The sequence below is a fragment of the Atta colombica genome, unplaced genomic scaffold (genome assembly GCF_001594045.1).
Source record: "Atta colombica isolate Treedump-2 unplaced genomic scaffold, Acol1.0 scaffold41, whole genome shotgun sequence".
Classification (NCBI taxonomy): domain Eukaryota; kingdom Metazoa; phylum Arthropoda; class Insecta; order Hymenoptera; family Formicidae; genus Atta; species Atta colombica.
In genome coordinates this window covers 974,968-998,902 of record NW_017259520.1, presented here as the reverse complement: position 1 = coordinate 998,902, position 23,935 = coordinate 974,968, and the positions used below count along the sequence as shown (strand labels likewise).

Below are 23,935 nucleotides of genomic sequence, written 5' to 3'. Positions count from 1 at the left end.
GTGTATATCTGCGATACGCTTTTGATACGTTTTTCAATACGCGTCTGCAAGCGTGACGAGATGTGCGGATCGGAAATAAAATATTAATAATCAGTTTTACGAGCTGCCGACAGCCAGCGGTAGTTATCGCCCTTTCCTATCACGTCAAGCTGCACTTTATTTTTTTCACGTCCGCAGCGTCGAATAAACGACAATATGACGCATCGATGTCGAGAGTAATTCATTTTTTGGACACGCTCGGTTACAGCATGCCGCGACAGCCTGAATTCAATGGGAATTTCGAGCATATGTCTCGAACGAATCGAAATTAATCAGCGGTAAATTTGTCGGACCACTGACCGCGCTTGCCAACTACGATATAGCGATCTTTCACTCAAATTCACTAATCTTTGCTCCAAATTTAAAAGAAAGAACAAAAAATATAGTACTTTATTTATTAATTAAAAAGCCAGAAAGCTAGAAAATAAAATTTAGAAGAATTCCGCTCCTTATATACAATTAAGTATTATTCGTTTATTTTAAAAATGATATAACTCAAAAAAATGTAATTTTCGAGTTATTATTATAAATGAGTTAGATAAAAATTAAAAATGAGTTAAGTAAAGATTACTATATTAATTATAAAAAAATAAAATTTTAGTCCGTCCGCTAAATGGCTTGCATCGTTCTTATGGTTCTTATGGTTTTCAAAAAAATCATAATAGCTTTTATAAGAATGAGTTTTATCATTTTTATAAATAAAAAGAAAAATCTTCTATAAATAATAATGAGAGATTATCAAGAGAGTTTTGTTTGAATAAGTTTGAAGAAGAAATTTCTATTTTGGATTTAATCATTTTATAGCTAATTAAGTTAAGTAAATGTTATATTATTTTTAATGAATTATTTCGGATTTATTATAATTTTATGCGATATCAAAATCATCATAAAAAGGATGATTTGTGTAAAGAGTTGTGAAACAAAAATAACAAAAATTACATTTAATCATGCCTTTAAGAGTATAAGCTTTTTCCCAATATTATTTAATTAATTCTTCTATTAAATTAAAAAATAGTTTCTCCTCTTTTCTGAAAAATTTAATTTTTTGGACTATGTCACTTTTAAAAGGAATGCTATCTCACTTTTACAAAATTAATATTTTTAAATAATATTATTAATAATAATAGGATTTTAAATAACGACGATTTTTTACTTTTATTATCTTTATATCGCATACATTGTAAAACGTGTCAAGGACATTCATTTTTAAATAATACATATTACGTAGTCATTTTACTTTTTCTCAACTTGTTATTTCTCTCTAAATTATATGCTCCAGACCCAGTAGTTTGAAACTGAGCTCTCTGTGAAAATCGGTTTTGTTACTTTTCCCAAGAAAAAATTGTTATTATTAGCATCCAGGATGATGTAATTCTCGCTATATTTTGGAATATATTTATAATGACATATTCGCTTGTCACAAATCACTTTAACTGCACTTAAACTGCAACTTTCGAAAAAATTCCTTGTCAATTTAAAAACTGTCTTCGTTTTATGTGAATATTTATATTGGGCGATGAATCTTCTGACATGTATTTGCGATAATTTAAAATAATATATTGTTGAATTAGAGAGAATTAAATCGATTTTTTAAGATCTCTTTTCTTTCTTTCCGCTTTCTCTTTTTTTCGTAATTTTATATTAAAATTAAAAAAAAAAGAAATCATATTCGGAATAAATGAAAAGCAAGCTAAGAACAATTTGAACGAACAGCTGACTGACAAGAAAAGTATTACACTTTTCAAGAAGACAAACAGGTTGTCTTCTAGTACACTGCAATCAATGAATAATTAAACGCGAATTGCTAAATGTTGCACGAGCCTTTAAATTGGTAAATTATTTACTATGAATCTTCTGGTCGGTCGTCTCGACTTTCTCTCATCCACATTCGTTCGTGGACACGTCTTACGCATTAGGATTCCTTTATACTATCACTATATTGTACATGAGAAAACCGGAAGCGTGGAAAGTACAATATATAGCGCGTATAAAGTAACTAGTATCATAATGAACTGATTATAATAAGAAAATTGAATGAGACGCTCATATATAACGACAAAAAAGATTTTAAAGTCCTTTTGGAGCTGCCTGTTTATGATAAATTATTACCGAGTTAAGTGGTTAACTATACAGGTGATACATTGGCTGTGATAAATTAGATCTGTAGAGGGTCGCCCTGCAACTTTGATGAATTTGAAGATAAATCGTTTTTCACGAAAATATTATTAAAGGACAATTGATGTTATGAGTTTTTCGTCTGCGATGTGAGGCTAAACTTTCAACTAATATTTATTCAATGAATGGGAAAGTATAAATCATGGCTGCAATATCGTATTTGCTATTCACTGAAAATTTAGATTGAATCCACGTATCCCACTCGTGTGTTACGTATGCACGCACACGCAATCCCTTGCCTCGGAAGATCTCGCATGTGGCATCTGTACGCCATTTCGATCAACTTGCGATCGACTCGCGTCTCGTAGTTCCGCATTTCCTTTTAAGTTCGCTATGTCATTTTCCGTTTCCGCATCTTTCCAAGGGGCATCATGCTTTTGAAAAGAAATTGGAATTCCCTATGAATTCGATATCAGAGTTTGCGCAAGATGTCGCGTAAAACTACACACATCTGACGGTAGAATCCGGAATAATCTCGAGGACGCTTACCCGAAACTTTCCAAGGATCTGGGAATCGTGACGCAGAGAGCGTGTGCAGAGAACTGGATCTCACCCGATAACAGCTGCGACGTTGCGAAATGCGCGTGATGTATATGTATTAATGATACGTATAATGATGTATACGTCTAAATATCGTTACTGTAATTCTGCTTTATCATTAATGCGATATAAATATGCGATCGATAACGAAAGCATGCGCTTCAATTCGTTATTGAAGTATTAAAAATTACGCAATTTCAGATATCTGAGGCGCGTAAATGTTTATTTTGCAAAAATGGCAAGTTTCCTGCAAACGATAAATTATCACGTTTACGTGAACCGTTTGTAAAATGCGTATTGATAGTATGTTGGAATGCAAGGAATGCGTTACATTTTATTGCACTGTGATACAGATCATTTATCAAAATTACACATCTACACGTTATTCAAGAATTAATATCAAAATATTGTTCTTCGATTATTACTGATTTCAAAAAAGGAATAAAGTAATGATAATAAAGAATAGAGACATTCTCAAGTAAAAGTTTTGACATCCAAGACAAATCTAGCGGCAATATTTGATTCTTTATGCCTGTTCTTTTTAGCTGAATTTCTTGAACGGTTCATCTTTTCTCTTTTTTTTTCTAATGTAGAGAGAAAAGGAAAAAAGTAAATTGTACAAGAAGTTCAGATAAAAGGAACAGGCCTTTTATTGCAGATATAATATAGGCTTCTATAAGCTTTACGTGGTCTACTTTATATCCTCTGTCGCGATTTGTCTCATGAAAATATTGAATCTAGGACTCTTATTTCGTCTCTAGAGTAATATTGCTAGTGTCACTGCAATCTCTCAGAATCAATGGATCGTTTACGAAAATAGACGGAAAAATTTCGGAAATTATTTTTCCAAGTCAATCAGTTCATTGAAAACAAACTTGATTTTGTGATCGCGATACGTCTCGTTGCTAGAATAGTTAATGGCATGTCACGTACGTGCGTTTCGCTTAGTACACGTTGAATTGTACATTCGATGTACATGTCACACGAGACGGTTACGCGTAGTTCGTGTTTCAAGCGACCGTTAGCGAAGCTTGGCCATGATTTATCATCGCGTCTCACAGATTCCCTCGGATCGATCTGTGAAAATTCCGTTTCGGGAATCCGGGAACGCAAACACGACGTGTCGCCGGAAACGTGACCCTCGATATCGGTTCCTCGACCCCGAAATGTCTAAACTTTTGGTCTCACGATGTCTTTTCGATCGTGACTCCGATGTGAACGTATTTTAGATAAGATTTTGAGCGATAAGCTGATTGGAATACAGAGAGGGCGTGCTGTCATGGTCGATTTGCTGAAATTTACAGACTATGTTTTCGCGATTGCGACGATTCTAACGGGGAGTATAATTTCCGCGAGTGCACACGTCGGAAATGGAATTCTGTTAAGACGTCTGGGTGTAGAATTTTACATCTTTCCTGGTAAAAGGATAAGGAACGAATGCACCGCTCGCTGAGGATTTCCCTACAAACGATCAGAAATATTTTACATAGGCAGAAGATAGAAGTTCGCAGGAAACGACGGTTGCTTTAAAAAATTCGTGGTCTGCTCGTGAGTGGTCGTCGAGGGACTGGAATTGGCATTAATAATTTCAAAAGTGCCGCAAAACGGGGCCGCATGGTTTCTCTGTTCTATTTCTCTCTCTCTCTCTCTCTCTCTCTCTCTCTCTCTTTCTTTCCACTTATAACTCACGCGTGAAGTGGAAAAATTGCAGCATTGTCGGAATATTGTTCGAGTATCGTGACAGTGTATTTCGTTGTCGAATGTCAGGGACGATAGCGCGCGAAAAGAAAGCGTGGGAGGATTCTGGGAGATTAAGCACCGAAAGACGGACTTAATATGAGTAGATGCATGGAGATTAATTAATTTTCACGCTATACTCTTTCTTTCTACGTAAATGTCAAACGTTCTCTGGTACACTATTAAATATAATTATATGATTTAGAGCGTTATATTCAATTTGAATTATTTTTTATTATTTCTTAGTCGTTATTGCTCCTATTTAGTATGTTAATTTAATTACAACAATAGAGTTAAACAATTTAACTCAAGTTATGTATTAAATTTAGTTAAATATTACGAAGATTATATACCTTAATATAGAATCATTTAGTTTGAATCCAAGCAATTCAATTACAGAAATTGGTTGATTTATATTTTGATACACATAGAATTGAAAATAAAATGTTATTTAATCCAAGGAATTAGATTATTGTTTCTCCTTTGATATCTAACAGTGTATGTACTATATATATTTAATTCATTTTTTGTAGAATTCAATTATTTTTAAATAATTCTAACAAACACCTAAAAAAATTCGAAGAAATGTTTTTCATGAATCTCTTGTTTTTATAAATATCTATTATTTGATTCGGAGAAAATTTTAATTTAATTTTAAAAAAGAAAAAAGAGAAGTTAAAAATAAAAATTGACAGACCACAAAAAGAAACGAAAAATGAGAGATATTGAAAATTAAAAAAATGTACGACTAGTGACGGCTGCCAACAGTTAATCGAATAATTGATGCATTGCGGGTTTGATAACATGAAACTTTCCGTAACTAAACACAGTTTCGTGTCCGGTTGGTGTTAACGTTTCATCGATCTTGTGACTCTGGTGTTATAGAATGGATGACTACAGATATATCCGATCATCATCGTACTCATAAAAGCGTGAAATCCTTTCAGGTAATATTTTGCGGTTACTAAAAGTCACTGTGCGATGGCAGCTCTGCTAGAGCATAAAAGTTTTCAAATGTCGTATCCGACTATTCATTTGATAACGAATGAATGGATCGATACGATTCTTTGTATCAAATGACGCATCACTTCATCGCTTTATCATAGTAATTATATATATAAATAATATTTTCGGAGAATCTGAAAAAATTTTTATTACATAAAAAAAAAATAATAATATATAAATAATCTTTTAAAATATTTAATATTTAACATTGTAGATTAAATTATTATCTTTAAAATATTTACTTTTATGAAAACTTTTACTTTATATTTTCCAACGAAAAGGATGTAAGGAATTATATTTTAAATAGATATTTATCGCATAATGCAGTATTCGAATTTGATATATAATATTGAAATCTCGAAAAGTTAGTTAAAAGAATCTAAAATTAGTTAAGAGAATCTAAAAATTGCACTAAACATTAATTCGTCATTACTTATATAAGTACTCAACTGCTCTCGAAATAGTTGATATTTTTATTTAAAACAGCTTGTAGAAAGTATTAGAACAAAATTTCCGCAATGCATTGATTTGTGGCATATCGACTTTTTACCTAATCAGCATCCCGATAAAACCACAAGCGTCCATGAAAATGATCCTCCTAAGGCATTCTTCGTAGAATCGCAGTTAGCATTTATCGCGGCGCTATTACCGTGAATACGGTGTGAGTTAACGATAACGACGTGTTCCGGCCTCTCGTCAAAGAATAAGAATAGACGCGTAAAATACTTCAACAGAAATCTCGCTTTTCTTGACGATGACGGTGATAACTTCGGAAAAAGAGGAACGTCAAGGAACGACATTCTATCGCCATTCGGCGATCCGTCGAATATGATTACCCCTTATCGGCAATGCGCGACCTTAATAGTCTCGAGGAAATTTTATCTTCTAACGTAACGATTTAATATAGTCATCGATATCATGTCAATGTCTGCCGTCTGTCCTAGTTAAGTCGACGGAAAATTTTATGGCCGGCTAATGCATTCTTAACCCTCTCCATCTGAATTTATTCCTTCTAAAGCAAATGACAAGTATTTTTATCGTATAATTTTAAAAGATTTATGTAATGAAAGATAAAGCAATATAATAATAAGTTTTGTAATTATTTATTTTTATCTTATTTTATCTTAAAGAGATTCACAATTAACGCTTAATACACACGATGATTTTTTAATTCTTTATTACATACGTTTGTTTCTAAGGATTAACTTTCATCATTTTTACAATTATACAAAAATTATTAAGTGATTTACAGAAAGACCGATTTTGCTAAAATATCTAAAAATTTAGCTAGATACAAATCTGAATTTTATTAAAACTTTACTAAAAGCATGATGATGAGCAATGGTACCTACAAAAAATTTTGTTATTCTTCAAGCAATCAGCTTAAGCGTCCACATAATCATTTTAACGATCCAACAAAATTTATTTTCAGATCTATATATAGTTAAATTAAATATTTTAGCAATGTTCTTTCCGTGTTGTTTCATATATTTTAACATCTCTAAGAAGTATTCATAAAGTTGTGTATTAAAAAAAAAGGAAGATTAGAAATTATTATTTAATTAGAGGTTTTTAGTACTTTAAAGAAAATTAATGTTACGAATAATTTAATCTTGTGTATTAAGAATTAAAATTCGAAAGATAATTAGATATATAAGTGAGTTCTTATAGTTGTAGTTCCACTATAGGCGTAAACAAAGATAGATGGTGTTCTTAATTGATCTGGCTGAACTATGCGGGAATGTTAGCACAGTAGTCTTAATATATTATATTGATGATCGTTGGCCATGCCAATGGTAAGTTACGAATTCTGTCAAAGCGTTTCTTCGGACATGCAATGTCACAGAGAGAGAATCCGATTTACAATCACCGCTTCAAGTAGCTTCGAAGTTTCTGCAGGACCAAGGCGTTCGGGACAGTCAGAATGAGAATCCAATAATAGATCCTCGACACGAGTGAAGTTTGAGTGTCTGGAATCTTGTCGATGGTACACGAAGTTCCACAGAATCCCCTTGTTCATGGACGAGAAAGGGAGAAGATTCTCGACCTTTCAGTGTTTCGCCAGTGCGAAAAGATAGTTCTTTTGTGACTGATCAAGAATTTACAGCTACCCCTCTCATCATCGAACAATTGAAAAGTTAAAATGTTTTTAAACTAACAACAACGCCTTTACGGTCTCTTATTGATCGTTTATTTAATTCGTGATTGAAAAATTTCGTAAAGAATTGAATATAAAACAAAACGCGATAAATTCTTGTAAATCTTTAATAAACATTTCGTAAAATTTTTCGAATGTCTCATCTTTAGTTAAGAATTTTTGTTGATATAATTATATATACATATAAGTAGGTATCTGTTATGATTTTACCATTTAAGGTTATAATTTTACCAAGTTTCTGAATCTGTTAAACTGCTTGTAATATAATTGTTTTCTGCCGAGGCAGATATTTCATGAAACTAATAGATAAACAATTTATCTCTGCTCGGAAGTGTTTCGGTAGCAATCTGTCACATTGTTCCAGAACATTATCCAGCGAATTCCTTCGAGAGTTAGCCAAATTTGATGGGCGAAGTTTCACCATTATCCCTCGTTTTAGCCATTGCGAGAATATCTGGTACGTGATAGAGTCTATCGCTTTCGATTCTCCGTCGAATCTAGATAATCGCCGCGTAAGAATAAAACGTCTCAATAATTTGTTATTGTCCCATAGTTACGTACAATAGCTTCGTCAAGAACTCGATGATGTTAGCACTTTTATTTTGATAATACGAATGTTTAAGCAGACATTAAATTATAAATGAAATATAATTTTACATAATCTTCACAAAGTAGAATTATATTTACGATAAATTTGGTTCTGATTATTTCGAATAACTCATTTTGTAAGTGATTGCATAATATCCATTACGCTTATCGATGTTTAGCCAACAAATTTATACATGTAATCCTATCATTATTTTATTTTATAAGGATTAATTGAACAATAATATAATTTTATAAGTTTATAATATTTTATCGTATTTATATAAAAAAAATATTATGTTTTGCATATAATGCTGAAATTAAATGTATATTTAATTTAAAAATTAACTTTGAAAATTTTATTCTTCTTTATATAAATAAAAGATAATATAATTATCTTTTTAAAGGAACGATAAAAAATGTTTAGCTATTATTTCAGAAATCTTGTAAAATTTATAATTTATTACTAATTTAGAAACAATGATGAGTTGTTGTTTATATGACATTTTCATTCACTTCAAATGATTTTCATTTAGTTTTAACATGACACTTTTCATAAATGTGTGATAAATTTATATGAGCTCTATAAAAGTAATAAAAAAATTCTCGTATATGACGATGAAACGGGTTAATGGTGAAATTGCACGCGTTCGAAAAAAGCTGTACGCAATTATCGTCAGAATAAAAATTCCATTGACGGAAAAGCAATTTTCCGTGAAAATCAGTATGAATTTATACGGGATCTTGACGTCTTTGATACGTTGCCCTGTTCATTAAAATTATTTGATGTTCCTGCCAAATTAATTGAAGAACCTAAGATAAAGTTATGAAGGCATAAATTATCCGTTGATAATACATTATATAATGCATGCAACACAAGAAGTTAATATTTAAGTTAGAAATAGATAGGGTATACGGAAAAGATTTTGCTGAAATATCTAAAAATTTAACTATACAGCTTTTAAGGATACAGGTCTGAAAATCATTTTGTTGTCAAAATAATGTAGAACGCTCAAACTTTTTATTTGCTAGAACATCAAAATTTTTTACAGTATTACTCATCATGCTTGAGTTTTCTACCTAATTATTTTAATACCCAACAAAATTATTTTTAGATTTATATAGTTACATTGAAAGAGCAATTTTGCTGAAGAATTTAAAAATTAGCTAGATACAGATCTGGACAATAATATTGCTGGATCATCAAAACGATTATTGGATGAAAAAGCATTGCTAGAATCAAGATATTTTACAGCATTGCTTATCATGCTGAAGATTCCTGCAAAATTATTTTCAGATCTGTATCTGTATCAAATTTTTAGATTCTTCAGTAAATTGCTCTTTTAATTTAATATTTAATTTAATTCTTTAATTTAATTTTTTAGATACTTTAACAAAATCATTGTTTCAGTATAATAATAATTATTATTATTATAAGATGACGCTTAGTTTTTTGATACTTGATAAAAGACAACTCTGATTTTTGCACGCATATGCGGTCTTACATGAAGATGCTCAAATGTTGTCGTTTCGATATGCCATGTACCTACAGTATGTACATACGCATATACACGCGCGCGTGATAATAAAGGATCGAGCCATTTCGATGCTGATTGTTATTGTCGTATACTCGTAGACGCCGCCTGAAGAAATCTGATTGGTTCCACCGTAATCATTCGTGCCGCGAATCTCTGGCGAACGATCAGGAAAATCACGGCGAGGTAACGAGATTCAACGCATCGCTTTCTCGACCGGAACCAGGTTTCCCTCGTATCTTCTCACTTGTATCTGCGAGGTTGACTGCCAACCGGTCTGATTGAAAATACGTGGGAGCAAATACAAGTCGTGATCTCACCGCGACCGTGATACTAAATTTCGTTTAATTCGAATGGCTGGAACGGAATCTCTTCTCCGAATTTTAAACTTATTTGAGAAGAAAAGATAATTTGATTGCGAATTACAGATTATCTTAATTTTTAAAGGATTGATATTGTATCGAGCGAAAGTTTATCATATGCATTACCCGAGGGGTTTATTGTATAGTAATATGCATTCGTTATGAGATAACATCCGATGCAATTCTCGGAGATACTTCGCGAATGGCGCAGGTGCATTCGCATCGTCGGCTTATGTCGTGTGCTCTAACGACGGGGGAGAAGAGACGGTGCCTGGCAACTGGAGTACATATCTTGCTAGTTCTTCTTATCTCTGGCTTCGAGAGTTCCCAGCCAACCGTCTCGTCATAACTGCGGTAGTTATTGGACCGGAAATGGCGGTCGCGCTCGTCCAATTACGGCGCCCGGCAATCTTCCGGCCAATGCCGTTAAAACCGGGGATTCCCCGTGGTACATAAGGCACTCACACTGCCGTCGCCACCGCTATATTCCGAGCTTCTCCGCAAAAACGGCGGGAATCTTTGGAACTCACCGAGCGGATGTCCGACTCACCGAAATGTTCGCCATCGTGCTTCACGGCATTTACCCGATCCGACCAACGTCAGGTTTATCGATGGGAAGCACGTGTGATGTTCTCTTTACGGATGGCAGAACTTTCGAGAAACGGAATTCGCTTGATCGAGGAAAACATCACACAGCAGAAAGAATATATCTACAGTCCGCTGTTTATTTTTAACAATTTCTCGATTTCTCAACGCGATTTCATTACCTATAATGATTATATTGTATAACAGGTATTGTTAGTGGTATTCCGCGCACGAAATTACGTACGTTTGTGTATGATGAATGGATACGAGCAATCACGATAAACAGTATCATCAAATGCGCCGTTTGTGCACGAAGGCAAATGCTGTGCTCGCGAAAATTAGTAAGTGGCGTATCATCCAGCGGTAATCATTTAAATTGCAGTAATTTCGTATGAGGCAATCAAAAATTGCATTTCTAATTCCGGTTATTTAAATTTAAATTGAAGAAACACGGCATCTAAATGTTACACATTAATGTACGCAAAGTTATACATTTTGTTTTAATTCTATATATTTTAAATTTATTATCGATATTTATCGTAAGCAGAAGTTAGACAATGTCTAACTTCTGCTTACGATAAATATCGATAATAAATTCATTTCATTTAAATAGGAATATTATTTAGATTTAATGCTGAAAACTGTACAAAATAATACACGTTCACTGCTCAAATATTGAATGATTGTAATTGACTTGTTCATTTCCCATAGAATCGAAATAAAGAGTAAGTTTCCATTCTCTTATCCTCTGGGATATCCGTTTTCTTTTATCCATTTCAAGGTTGAGGATGAGTTTATTCTTAATTCTCTATCTGACAAATGCCAGGACATTGTTTCCTCGTGAACGAAAGACGCACAGAGAAAAATAGTTGAGTAATTCTTACCTTAAAAGATTAGTAAAATATTCTGACTATTTTTGTCAAACTTATGACAAACTTTACTTGCTTGAAAGTAAAAATATTGGAAACGTAAAGTAAAAAATACATTACGATTATAGTAAATCTAGTTAGTAGTTATTATCTTACAATAAATTAAAAATCATATTATTCTCAAGACTGATAAGTACGAACAATTCTCAAGACTTTATACATTTGTACTTTTTACCGCGCAGTAAAATAAATTTTGTCAGCGCTGAGACAAAAAATACTCGTCGATAAAGTAAATTTTATTGAAATGTATGGCAATTTATAGATTTACTTTACAAAATGTGAAAAGTACCTTTTAATATGCAGGCAGGATCATCGCTCATTTACCAGAAAATTAATGTAAATTTTACATAAATGGGCGCTGTCCCTACATGAACCTGCTAATTCTATTTTATTAGAATTCTAGCACATATTACTTTATATTTTTTTCCTATGCGGATTTGAACATGATGTCTAGAAATTTATATTTCTTGATTTCCTTCGAATGTCTATATGATTTGACAAAAATCGCGAAATTATCGTAAACAAAAGAGCAATTCGAGAATCGGAACCATTTAGTTTTCCAATCAGAGTGTGATCTAAGTGGCTGATGAGAAAAGTTTGCTTCAATTTCTGCAATTGCATCGAAATTGCTGGGTTGAAAATGCTCTGGGCGAACGAGCACGACTAGCAATTTTAGCAGAGTGAAATTTTATTGTATTAAGTTTATATTTGCGTACAACGATGATTTAAAATTTGGTCATGGTTTTGTTGAATTTTTTATACTTTTTTCTAAAAATATTATTGCTTTAATATTGAATAATATTGTAAAAAAAATTGAAACGTGTACAATTGTAAAAGATATTAAGTGAGTAAAGATATTTGGCTTTACTTTTTCATTTTTTTAGATATTATTCAAGTATTCTTAAATTTTAAACGATTTTATCTAAAAAAACTTCATTATTAGATACACTAAATTAAATTTTAAAAAATCCAAAGATTTTGTAATAAAATTTTTTAGATTAGATTAATAAATCAAAGAATTCTGGTAATACGCTCATAAATTATTTTAAAAAATAGTATCAAATCTAATTTTGGAAAAATAAAAACTTTCCGAACTTAATTTTAAGTTTACGCTTTAAGCTTTAACAATTTTATATCAAATTATTATTCAAATTATGTCATTCATTACTTCATGTCTTCATGTATTATAATTCGCACCTGTATTTGATTATCGTTTTTTTTTTCTTATCTCTTTGCCTTTAAGCACTGTCGCAGAACTCGAACTTGATATCAGCCTTGATTCAGGAGAAGAACTAACTGTAGTCCGCATTGCCCGTAAGTTACACGAAAGTAATCTAACTTTCGATAGGTATACCTAAGGAGAACTTTACACATTGGCCATTCCACGTAGCCAGCTACTCTTTAGAGTTTACTTCACGCGGATCGTACACCGCACATCTTGCGGTATATATATCGATTTCTCTTTCACCATGGAGCATTAGTAAACATGTTTGAAAGTGGGTGATCGCGTACGTATGCGACCTTAATAGCGCGTGATCTGCAGCGATGGGCAACTTTCTATCAAAAATTGCTCGCGACCATTACTTCTTTCACGATATACTAGGCGCGATAACAACGCGTGAATGTGCGATTTTATGACCGGATTACGTTTCATTAGGCGATATGCGTTAATTGCTAGCTGCTGGAATATATCTTTCTCTTTTCTTGCAGGAATTGGAAAGTTCTTGTGCTCCCTCGTGCGTGATGAGCCGTGGGTTGCATTCAGTTTTAATGCCGCGAGCATTACGCTTATAACTCTATAAAGTGCACGATTATGACATTATTATCTATAATATTTCACTCGAGTTGCGATGTTTGTTGACAGATAAATGCGTAAAGTGAAATGCCATAGAAACAGCGATAATATTATTTAATGTGCGATATAATTAAAATAAGTAAACGAGCAAGTTTATATTTTATGATATATATATATTTAGCATTAATGTTTGTTAGCAATTAATGTTTTTTTTATTTATTATTACAATAATTATATTAAACTTGCTTCTATTAAATAACATGATATACCTATTAAGCATGAAAGATACAAGGGACAGATTGCAGTTACGCAATGCAAGATACTGAGATACCGTGCTTTAGACGGGAATAAATCCGTAATGTAATCTCGTGAATCACGAAAGCGATACGTGCGGATCTCATGCGGCATTGCGGTTTCGAGTGTACGCAATCAGAGCAATTTCCCTTCCGAAGAGGCTTAGGAGAGACATCGAGTGAAACGGATCACGTCGATTGTCCCAGTCGAATCCACCGCGGATTCGGGCGGACGGTTGATGAGTACCGGAAGTTTCACTCGCTCAGGATCGTAGTAAAACAACTTCCATCGTGACACCTCAAAGCCTCGCCTGTCGTCAAAGGAACACTCGTTCCCTATGGAGAATCGAGATGGGCAGTAGAGGTTCCTAAGTAGAGTGCTTTGTGCTCCTTGGATTTACGTGCGCTCCCAGAGGCTCTTTCTCTCTCTCTCTCTCTCTCTCTCTCTCTCTCTCTCTCTCTCCTCCTCCTCCCTCCCTCCTTCTCCCTCTCTCTTTCTCTCTTTTATTCTTTCTTTTTCTCTTTTACTGTCTGAACTCTGCCCGCAGTTACTTATAGTTATCTCGTTAAAAGGCAAAGTTAAATTATGGCCGATGGACCGTATTTGCCGTCGAAGCGTAACCCTTGAGATTTCGAGTTTTACGGAAAATAATGGCCCGCACGGAAGACAGCCTCAGCGTTCCGTCAATCATTTTTAGACATTATGTAATTGTTATCCGTGAAAAGCTAAAGAAAAAATATGAATGAATAGAATATTTGTCTTGAAAAAAGCCTGTAATTCCTTTTTTAAAATAAAATTTCAAGGATTCTGATTATATATAATTATATACATATAAAGTGACAAGGAATTTTGGTTACAAAGTTTTGCATTTTTCAAATCATTAGTAACGTATTTGCAAAAAAATATTGGGTTGTTAGTTAAATTTTATTAAATACCAAAAATAATTAACATTTAAAATAGTCATTTTCAGCTTTGATATAAGCTTTAATATAGCATTATAGCTTTAAAGCATTTCACATTAACGATAGCTGCGCATATTTCTACGGATAAATTTTCCCAAGCAGCCAATAGAGCGGTCTTCAGTTCACTAATCGATGATCTATTGATGCAAAGTTTTTTTAGTATTTAATAAGATGTAACATTTCAGAAGTCTTTTTTTTTTAAGTGTTCAAAATAAAGTGTCATCAGAATGATGTTACAATGACATCTTTAATGTCATTTTAACATTAAAATATGACGAATAAGGTCTTGCTACCTGGATAATGATTTCATAAACATAAAATTTTATAATCAAATTATCTTATCATCCTGTATATTATATGATTACATAATACGTAAAATATTAAGTAATGTTTTAAATTTTAATGAAATAAGTATAAGATAAAATATTATATTTTAATTTTTAATTTATGTTAATAGGAATTTTACATTTAAAAATAAAAATTTTATTAAATTATGCAGTAGTTATCAAAACGTCTGACGTTTAATATTGTATAATATGTATAATTTTAATAAAAAATAATATCCTTTTAAAAGCAAAACATTTTATAACATTTTTGATAATAACTGTTCTTATTATCGCACAGTTATTCGAAAATAATGAAAACGGGATTAATTTCGATACTCGTCAAATATTTTATTTGAATTTACGTGAAACATATGCTCGCGCAACAGTGTCGCAAATATCGTATGAAAGCGAGGCAAAAAAGCTTGTTTATGAAATGTCTACTTTGTATTATCATCGGCGCGACAAGCCGATATACTACCGTCGGGAATTCACGCGACCCGAAATGCAGTGCCACTGCGAAAATTGCTTTGTCGCACGGTAATTGCAATCGCGCACACTCATAGCTTGAATATTTATACTTGTCGCGGCTCGGTCGCGTGTATTTGCCTCCGTAAAACACGAGCTCTCTTAGGATCCTCTTACAATGTTACGTCACACTGCGGGATAGCTACCGACGACGGTTTCAGTCATGAAGAACGGATCCAGCAGAAACTAATTTCGTGGAACCGCTTGAAGTATTCATTAAAACGGCTTGTACGACATTCTCTCCTTCTCCATGCGCGAACGAACACAAAAAGGAGAGAAATATAACAAACTTACGAAAGAGTATTTGATTCTACACCGGTCTCTTTGTTAGGGAGCACGAAAAACGAGTTGTGCAGGAAGAATGCTCTCAAAGCGTGCACTTATAATGCGTTTCTTTTTTCACAATTTTACGAAGGAACGGATTTTTGTAAATTTATCATACACGGAAAAAAAAATAGATTGAATGATACAGCAAAGCTATAGCTTACTGCGCGAGTTCAACATCTATAACTAAAAAGATTTGATAGTTTAAAAAATCGCTAGTGTTATTCAGCTGTCAACTTTGTTATTTCAATATAAAAAACTGACTCCGTATATTATGATTGTAATGATTTGCTGAAGCAATGAAGTTTTCAGCTGTTTTTTTTTTCTGTGTAAAAATATCAATAGTACATACTATATGTTTACTCGAGTGGACTTATACGGATATAATCGAGAAAGAAAATACGATTACTATTCTTAGACGCCCTATCGTGTACCTTCTTTTAAATAGAGTGCATATATAAACCTTTGTGCCATAAAACGCGTTATATAGGATCTACTATATAGCGAATAATTAACGGACGTCTCGTGGAGAATATATTAGCATACATCAGTCGAAAATAAACGTCATATCTGGTAATGTGAAACACGGCCACACGTAATCACTGGTCTTTATCTCAATCTCGTTATTACTTGTTTTTCCGACACTTTCTTACCTGCATCGTCGATGAATGGAGGTCGACATGCAACGAATAAATAAGACTCACAAATAAGATATATCCTTACTTTCTTTTCTTATTTCGTATTCTTTTACCTGTTTACGCTTCTGCATCACGCCAATAACTTGCATTATTTTTTGCCCGTTATGTTTTCTTATTATTTTTTTTTTAAATCTTTTATTCTACAAATATCTTGTCGATATGTCGTCAATTTGTCATTCAGCCTCATTATCTGCGACCGATGGCAATGCAGTTATGACGTTGTTGGAACTATGACGAATTTTTATTTTTATTCTGATCATTTCACGAGTGTTCTCGCGCAATTTACAAAGCGTGCCCGCGGGAGTGCGACTCTGCAAGTTGAGTGGTTAAATCTTCTTCTTCCCTCTAGCTGAGTTAATTTTTTTTTTTCTGTAGTCTGAAAAATTTCCCAGTGGAGATACGAGTATTATTTACACGACTCTACGTAACGAGGTACATTGTTAACAACGATACTTTACGAAATAAATGTAATGTAAAAATTGACAATAGTGAATTATCCTACAATAGATCAATCTATGTATATTAAATCTATATAAATTAATTAATAAATTAGACTAATTAGATGTTTATTGCTAAATTTTAAATCTAGCTACAATCATAATCCTTGATCTATTAATTGATTTTTATCTATTTAAGTCTCGTTTTATCTTGTTTTTTTTTTTAATCAGTATAATTAATAAATATGCTGTAAAACTATCAATATGATGTAAAACTATCTCTTTAACATGTTAATGAGCCTCCAATCTTATCATGTAAAACAAATGCACGGTGGAGAAAGTTCATGAAAACATGAAGCAACGAAGAAACATAATCCTGAAGGCGTTAGGTTGAGGGTTCACGAAAGTTTACCGGGGATAGTTGTACTGAAACTTTGTGAAGACTTTTCGTCTCGATCGAGGAAGGTGGAAGAAGAATAAGCGCTCTTCGAAGGATGAAAGGGTTATGGGTGCGAGGGAAGTTTTGAAGCCACCTCGCGGCATCTCTTTCGGAACGCTCAATTTTCCGAGGCTTAACCGCTCTACTGCGGTGTGGTGTTTCCTCTCTTTACTTCCGTCTGTACGCAAAGTCGCAAAGGCGCATTTCTTTCCTTTCGTATATACGCGACGTCAAGGGAGCCAAAGTTGCCGCTTGTAGAAAAATTCGAGTTTTTTCTGGATGGATTGTCTCTGTCGAAATTTATGTTTCGGAAATAATATCCTTCAGTTTTTCGGGGATCAAACGTTTTATTTCCGCCGTATTCTCTTGCGACGAGCGTAGGGAGACAAAATTTGATATTTTTCTTTTTTTTTTTTTACGAAGGTTGCAAGTTTCAAAGTTTCAGAGTAACGGAATGCGTCGCATTATTGCATATCCAGGATACTAGAAGCAACTTTATTAGTTTGTCACAAAGCTATAATTTCTGGCTGAAATTAAAAAGTTTTATATACACGCTTCAGCTTATATAAGAGACGCACCAACAAAATTTTTATAAATAAATAGTTTTATGAATTTTTTAACGTTCAAGAAATTATTATTTTTTCTAAAGTTCTGAGTAACATAGTGTTAAATATATTTAGAATATGCTTAGGCCGGTTCATAGTCGAGTCTTATATTTAAAACTGTTTTTAAGTACATTCTTAAGATGTCATGAACCAAATTACAGAGCCGTACTAGCATTTTAAAATATTACTTAAGATAATCTTGCAATAAGTGCCGACTATGAATACCAGTCTTAAATTTTATGTACACATAGCTTCTGTTCTAATAAAAAATGCTTAAATATGGACAAATTGAAATATCTATATTTCTATCTATATTTGTTTGTACATTAAATATCTGTAATATATTTCACGTCTTACATCGTTTTGTGACGAGAGCGTTTTCGCTATATGTACGTTCTAAGTTTGTTCCATCCATCGGCCTGATCGATTAAATGACACCCCAGGGAAAACGGAATTGGATATGGTGGTGAAACTTCCTCCGTACGATTTCTCTTTCACGAAAAGTTTTCCGATCAGGCCTCTGCATCAATCACTAGTACAGTGATATTACTAAATGTAGAGCAAATTTTGGTGCGTTAAGTCCGGAACCTGTAACACTAAATTAAGTAGACATTCAGCCTCTATCTGATTAAAGTTCCAAATTCCAAAAGTAGACGAAATTAGTTTGATCCATTGGCGACCTTTAATCTGAACCTTAGTGTAGTTTGAACGCGGGACTGGAATCCCATTTACCTTGTAACGAGATATGTCAGTCTCCCTCGCGAGTCTTTGTGGTCTGTGTCCGTCACCTCGTCTTACCATGTTTTACACATGAAGATATCACAAAGGAGTTCACCAAAAGTAAATTTGTAATCTTATCATTGCCATGTAAAACGATTATAAATTTGCATAATTCTCGACGTTGTTACGAGATATAGTAGGTGACCGTTATAATTATTAACTTATTAAGTTCTTTTAATTAAAAAGTTTTTTATTCTAAGTAGTGTTAATGTTAACATCAACACGGTAAGATAATATACACCGCATAGTGTTAAAAAAATTCTATACTAATCTATTTTGAAATACAATATGAAAAAAGACTTTAATATCTTTAGAGGAAATCAGCTTTGAGTTCTATAAAAAACAATATTATGTGTTTATTAATTATGGGATACTCCTAAATCTGTGTTTAGAAGTTGACTCACATTTGAAGCGAAGTTTTTAGATAATATAAGAACGCGTGCGTGGAACTGACGAGTGCGAAAGAAAACGAATCTCGAGCGAATGATGCTGGCAGGCACGCCACGAGAAGGGTGGATTAGGTTAGTTTAACGAGGGATCCAAAAAGGGAGGAGACGTCTCAATCGCAGACGCATCAAGAGGGATTCACGTAGCACGTTGCTCTTGAAGGTCCGTTCACACGGAACCAACGATCAATCGCCATCAACTTTCTGTGTCAAGGGAATTCTCTCACTTAATTCGCTACTCATCTTCTCGTATTTTTTGTTTTTGCTTATCACTATTTCATTTGCCGGTCGGTACTATTCGATAATAATTACAAGTATGTAATTATTTCTCTATATAAAAAAATGATCTAATAAAGCTGCAAAATATTTCTCTATATAAAAAAATGATCTAATAAAGCTGCAAAATATTTCTCTACATAAAAAAAATGATCTAATAAAGCTGCAAAATATTTCGGTTTATAGAAATAATTCATTCATAATTCCGAGAAGAAAAAATGTGAAATAAGAAAAAAAATTTATGAAAAGAAAGTTTTGCTGAAGTATCTAAAAATTTAGCTAGATACAGATCTGAAAATAATTTTGTTGGATTATTAAAATAATTATGTAAAATATGCTCAACCTGATTGTTAAAAATGTTGAAACTTTTTTACAGCATTGCTCATTATGCTCGAGTTTTCTATATAATCATTTTCACGATTATTTTGACAGATCAACAAAATTCTTTTTAGATTTTTGTCTAAATTTTTACTTTAGCTTAAGCATTTTTTTTCTGATTTATAGTAATAATTGCGATATAGAATAATTATAATAATGAGTTTCTTTTATTTTCACAGGTGAGTGGTCTAGCAGTTAGTTTTTATCTCTCTACCGATGATTCCGACAAAATCCATAATTTGGTATTGGTAAGTTATTTTGCGTTTTACTTTACATTTGAAAATCTCTTATAGGAGTGTGAGTTCGTACAATAATCACATTCATCCTCTCAGTTGGTTCAATTTACACGTTGATTCAATTTCCTTGTCCAATGTGAACCCTGTGGACCCCGATAATAATCCGATTTACGGTATCCGCAAAGAAGCCAACCGGGATTGCAAACAAACAAGCCCCATTCTACAGATGGCACGTCGATTTCCTATCGTAATTACGTGGCACGCGGGAGCACCGTCTGGTTACGGCAATATCGTCCACACATTCGTCGCCAAAGTTGGGAAATGCGCCAATTTTTTTGCCGTCAGCCTTGTTACGTGATGAAATTACGCAGGCTTTTCATGGTCTTTGTGTTACATAGGCCCCGCGCGACTTCTGCTGGCATAGAAAATATGTCATTTCTGTCGCGAACAGACATTAAATTACTGCAGAATTTTGTTTCGCTCTAACTCGCACGCTCTTTTAATCCGCGTTTTTTAATATAGAAAATAACTCCGTGTGCAAATTGAAAAATAATTAACTTCCGCGAGGCACATTGTCGCTGAGATAAGCTGCCATGTAGAGAGAAATAAAAATGGAAAATTACCATTTCAAAATGCGTTTGAATTTTTTTTTCATACATTTTACGCTTTTACTGATATTAAAAAGTGAAATCCTATACAATGTACAGTTGTCAACTGTCCGTGATTACAAAAAAGAATGGGTGTATACACAAGCTTTCAAAGCACTTGTAATTTCTTTACTATTACATATTGCATATTGTACTAAAGTACTAAAATATTTATAGCCTCGGTAGTCTAAAGGCTTAGGACGCTCATACGGAATACAAGAGATTTGATTTCCGGCCGAGGCAATATTTTTCGCAATAAATTTATTTATAGTTTTTCAGCACATTAACATTTTTCTAATATGATGTCTGATTGAGCATCAAATTATTAAGAATTGCTGTCAATTTAATTTAATTTGTAATATTATTACAGTAGTTTAATTGCGTTTATAAGTCCGGAAAATTCCACGATCAGTTTGAATGACTATGAATACAGTATATATATATGCGTGTATATATATATATACATATAATTCATATTGAATTAAGAAAGATTAAAGATTTAAGAAAGATAAAGATCTAGCTTCGAGGCATTTAATTTCTATTAAAATATTATTTGTTTATATACGGTTGTTGCAATTAACATGGCATTTATAAAAAAAAAAAAGAGAAAAAATTTTATTTCAAATTTCTAAAGTTTTTCACTTATAACTTTTTTATATAGACATTAAAGTGAAAGGAGATGTACTTGCGCAAATTTTATACTGAGAAACTAAGAAATACTGATTTCCGACAGTGTAGTACGGTGGCAATAGATTGCAGCCATATAGAGAAAATGCATGACACTATGACTTGAGAACGTGCTACTTTTTCAATTTCCCACCGATTTTTCATCCGCATGCTCCGCTTTTATTCCACGCGAATTGGATATTCTGTGTAGCCTGTATAGACGCTTATGGTAAAGAATATTGCTTTTAACGCTTGAATAATTATGCAAGTTAAGCAAGACACATCGCAAGTATGTAGCATATTCTTGCGAAAGTTTGGTTGCCGCGTCTCTTTGGTTTACGCTACACATAAATCTAACGTTTCACGACGGTCTTGTAGATTGCGATCGGCATTTCGCTTTCGCGTTTATCGCCGCTGCGTGACCTAGGAATATTATTTCGCAGAGTTGTCTGAGTGTGAGATATGAACATAAATCGGCCCGCGATGTGGATCTTTCGTCACTTATAGAAAAATGATTAACGCGCACAATCGATGGCTGCGTTCAACAAAAAAAGCAACTTTGCAACACTTGTAAAATTTCTTAATATAATTATTTATACATTTCCGATGACAAGTTAAGACCAATTATATTAAAGAATTTTACAACAGTTGCAAAACTGCTTTTTCTGCTGACCACAGCCAATAGAATTGTTATGTTAGCAAAATGTGTGATGCTGTATCAGCAGATTACGTCTTCTGATATACGTTCGATGAACTCATTGAATCAATTCGGCAAAAATAAAACAGAGAAAGTATGTCCAATCGTGTTTCACGAACAAACTCTCATCGAGTTCATGAACCAATAATTCCGCGAAAATCCCACGCTGCTTTCGCTTCGTGGAACTTAGATTCGCGTTCTTAAGTAAAGAAACTGAAATGGGCTTGGAAAAAAGCATTGGGAAAACACAAAAAGGCAATGAACGGAATTAGGAAAAGCGAATGAAAAAAAAAGAGTAGGGGAAAAATTTAATGGAAAAGACGGAGCGAGACGCGAGTCTACCAAGTTACTATTCCAAAGCTTTCTTTTGAAAATGATATAGTTAATTGATTTTATTATCTCCAGAATTTTGCACGAGTGATTATCAAATTACAGAGCGTACGAAATGCGATGAGCAAACGCTTTTAATTCTTATAGATCGTATCGCGATGGGTTTTGGTATAAAAAAGAGAGGATACAAATAGAAAACGTGGATTTGAAGCTCGCAATCACAATTTCCAGCGACGAGGTATACATCGCGATACCATTATTCACTTGACATATCCAATTATAATATTTGGATGAAATTGCAAGGATTTCAAGAAAGATATCTATACGCGTAACTATGCGGTATTAATTGCAATCCCCAATCTTGTCTAGCTGGGCCGAGCGTGATTTATGATGATGAATCGTAACGAAACTCGACAACAGTTACAACGCGGAGCGAACGGTGTTGAATAGCGTTGAGATTCGCCAAATTTCACCGGATACATCCGAGATTAACGAGCACGAGAGTATCTCGCGAGAAATCGCGGAAGCATGAACGTATTCCTCGAAAGTAATTTGACGTCGTGACTCGATTCCGACGATTACATTAATGTGCTCGCAATGCTACGCGTTGATTCAGGGCGGAAGAGAAAGAGCTCTCTTATGCAATACGCGCGAAGAAAGAATAGTGAGGGCTTATTGTTCTTTCGAAGTGAAAACGACACAAATTCTAAACGCGTCTGATGTCTTTGTCGCAAGATAAAACGTTAAATAGCTTACAGTATAGCTTTCGTAAGACTTGCGTCGTATGGAATGGCATTTTGTCATGAATTTAAGAGTATAACTTTTCTCAATGAAAATAGAATTAGATAACATTACAGTATTCACAGCATTAAGTATTATAGTAACTAAGTTTCAAATTAATATTTTATTAATATGGAATTTGGGATTAAGTGAGAAATAATTAAAGTCGAGTGATTTTTTTTAATTAACGCGAACTGATTTTGGAAGTTGTTTTTTTTCGAAAAAGATAAAATTTTCAAGAAAAATATTTTAATATGCGAACATTTGATTAATTTTTATGACACGTGAATTTTGCATACACAAATTATTATATGCACAATTATATAGCTTATTTTAAGCTAATTCTATGATTTATAAATAAATGGGAAGAATCTTCCTTGAGATAATGTGACGATCACTTTAATCGCTAATTCAATTCGCTTGAGGAAAATCGAATTAATTCGACTGACTCGGTTAATTAGGGCAATACAGTTGATTTGGCTAGTCCAATACTCCAAACTGTGTTAATGGAATTGGAGAATCGTACGTAGTATGTCCATATACAATTCAAAGCTATCTGTTGGTTGATCGATCTCTGATTGTATTTGGGACAAATTCAAGTGCTTATTTGTTAGGACGATAGTTAATTATTTCCATAAATATTT

General features: G+C 33.2%; 1 protein-coding gene across 2 annotated transcripts in view; it reads left to right on the top strand.

Annotated features, from left to right (window-relative positions):
• LOC108691161 (polypeptide N-acetylgalactosaminyltransferase 2) overlaps positions 1–23,935 on the top strand; it is a 207,275-nt gene that overhangs the window by 59,770 nt on the left and 123,570 nt on the right. The gene's annotated exons all lie outside the window — the stretch shown is intronic.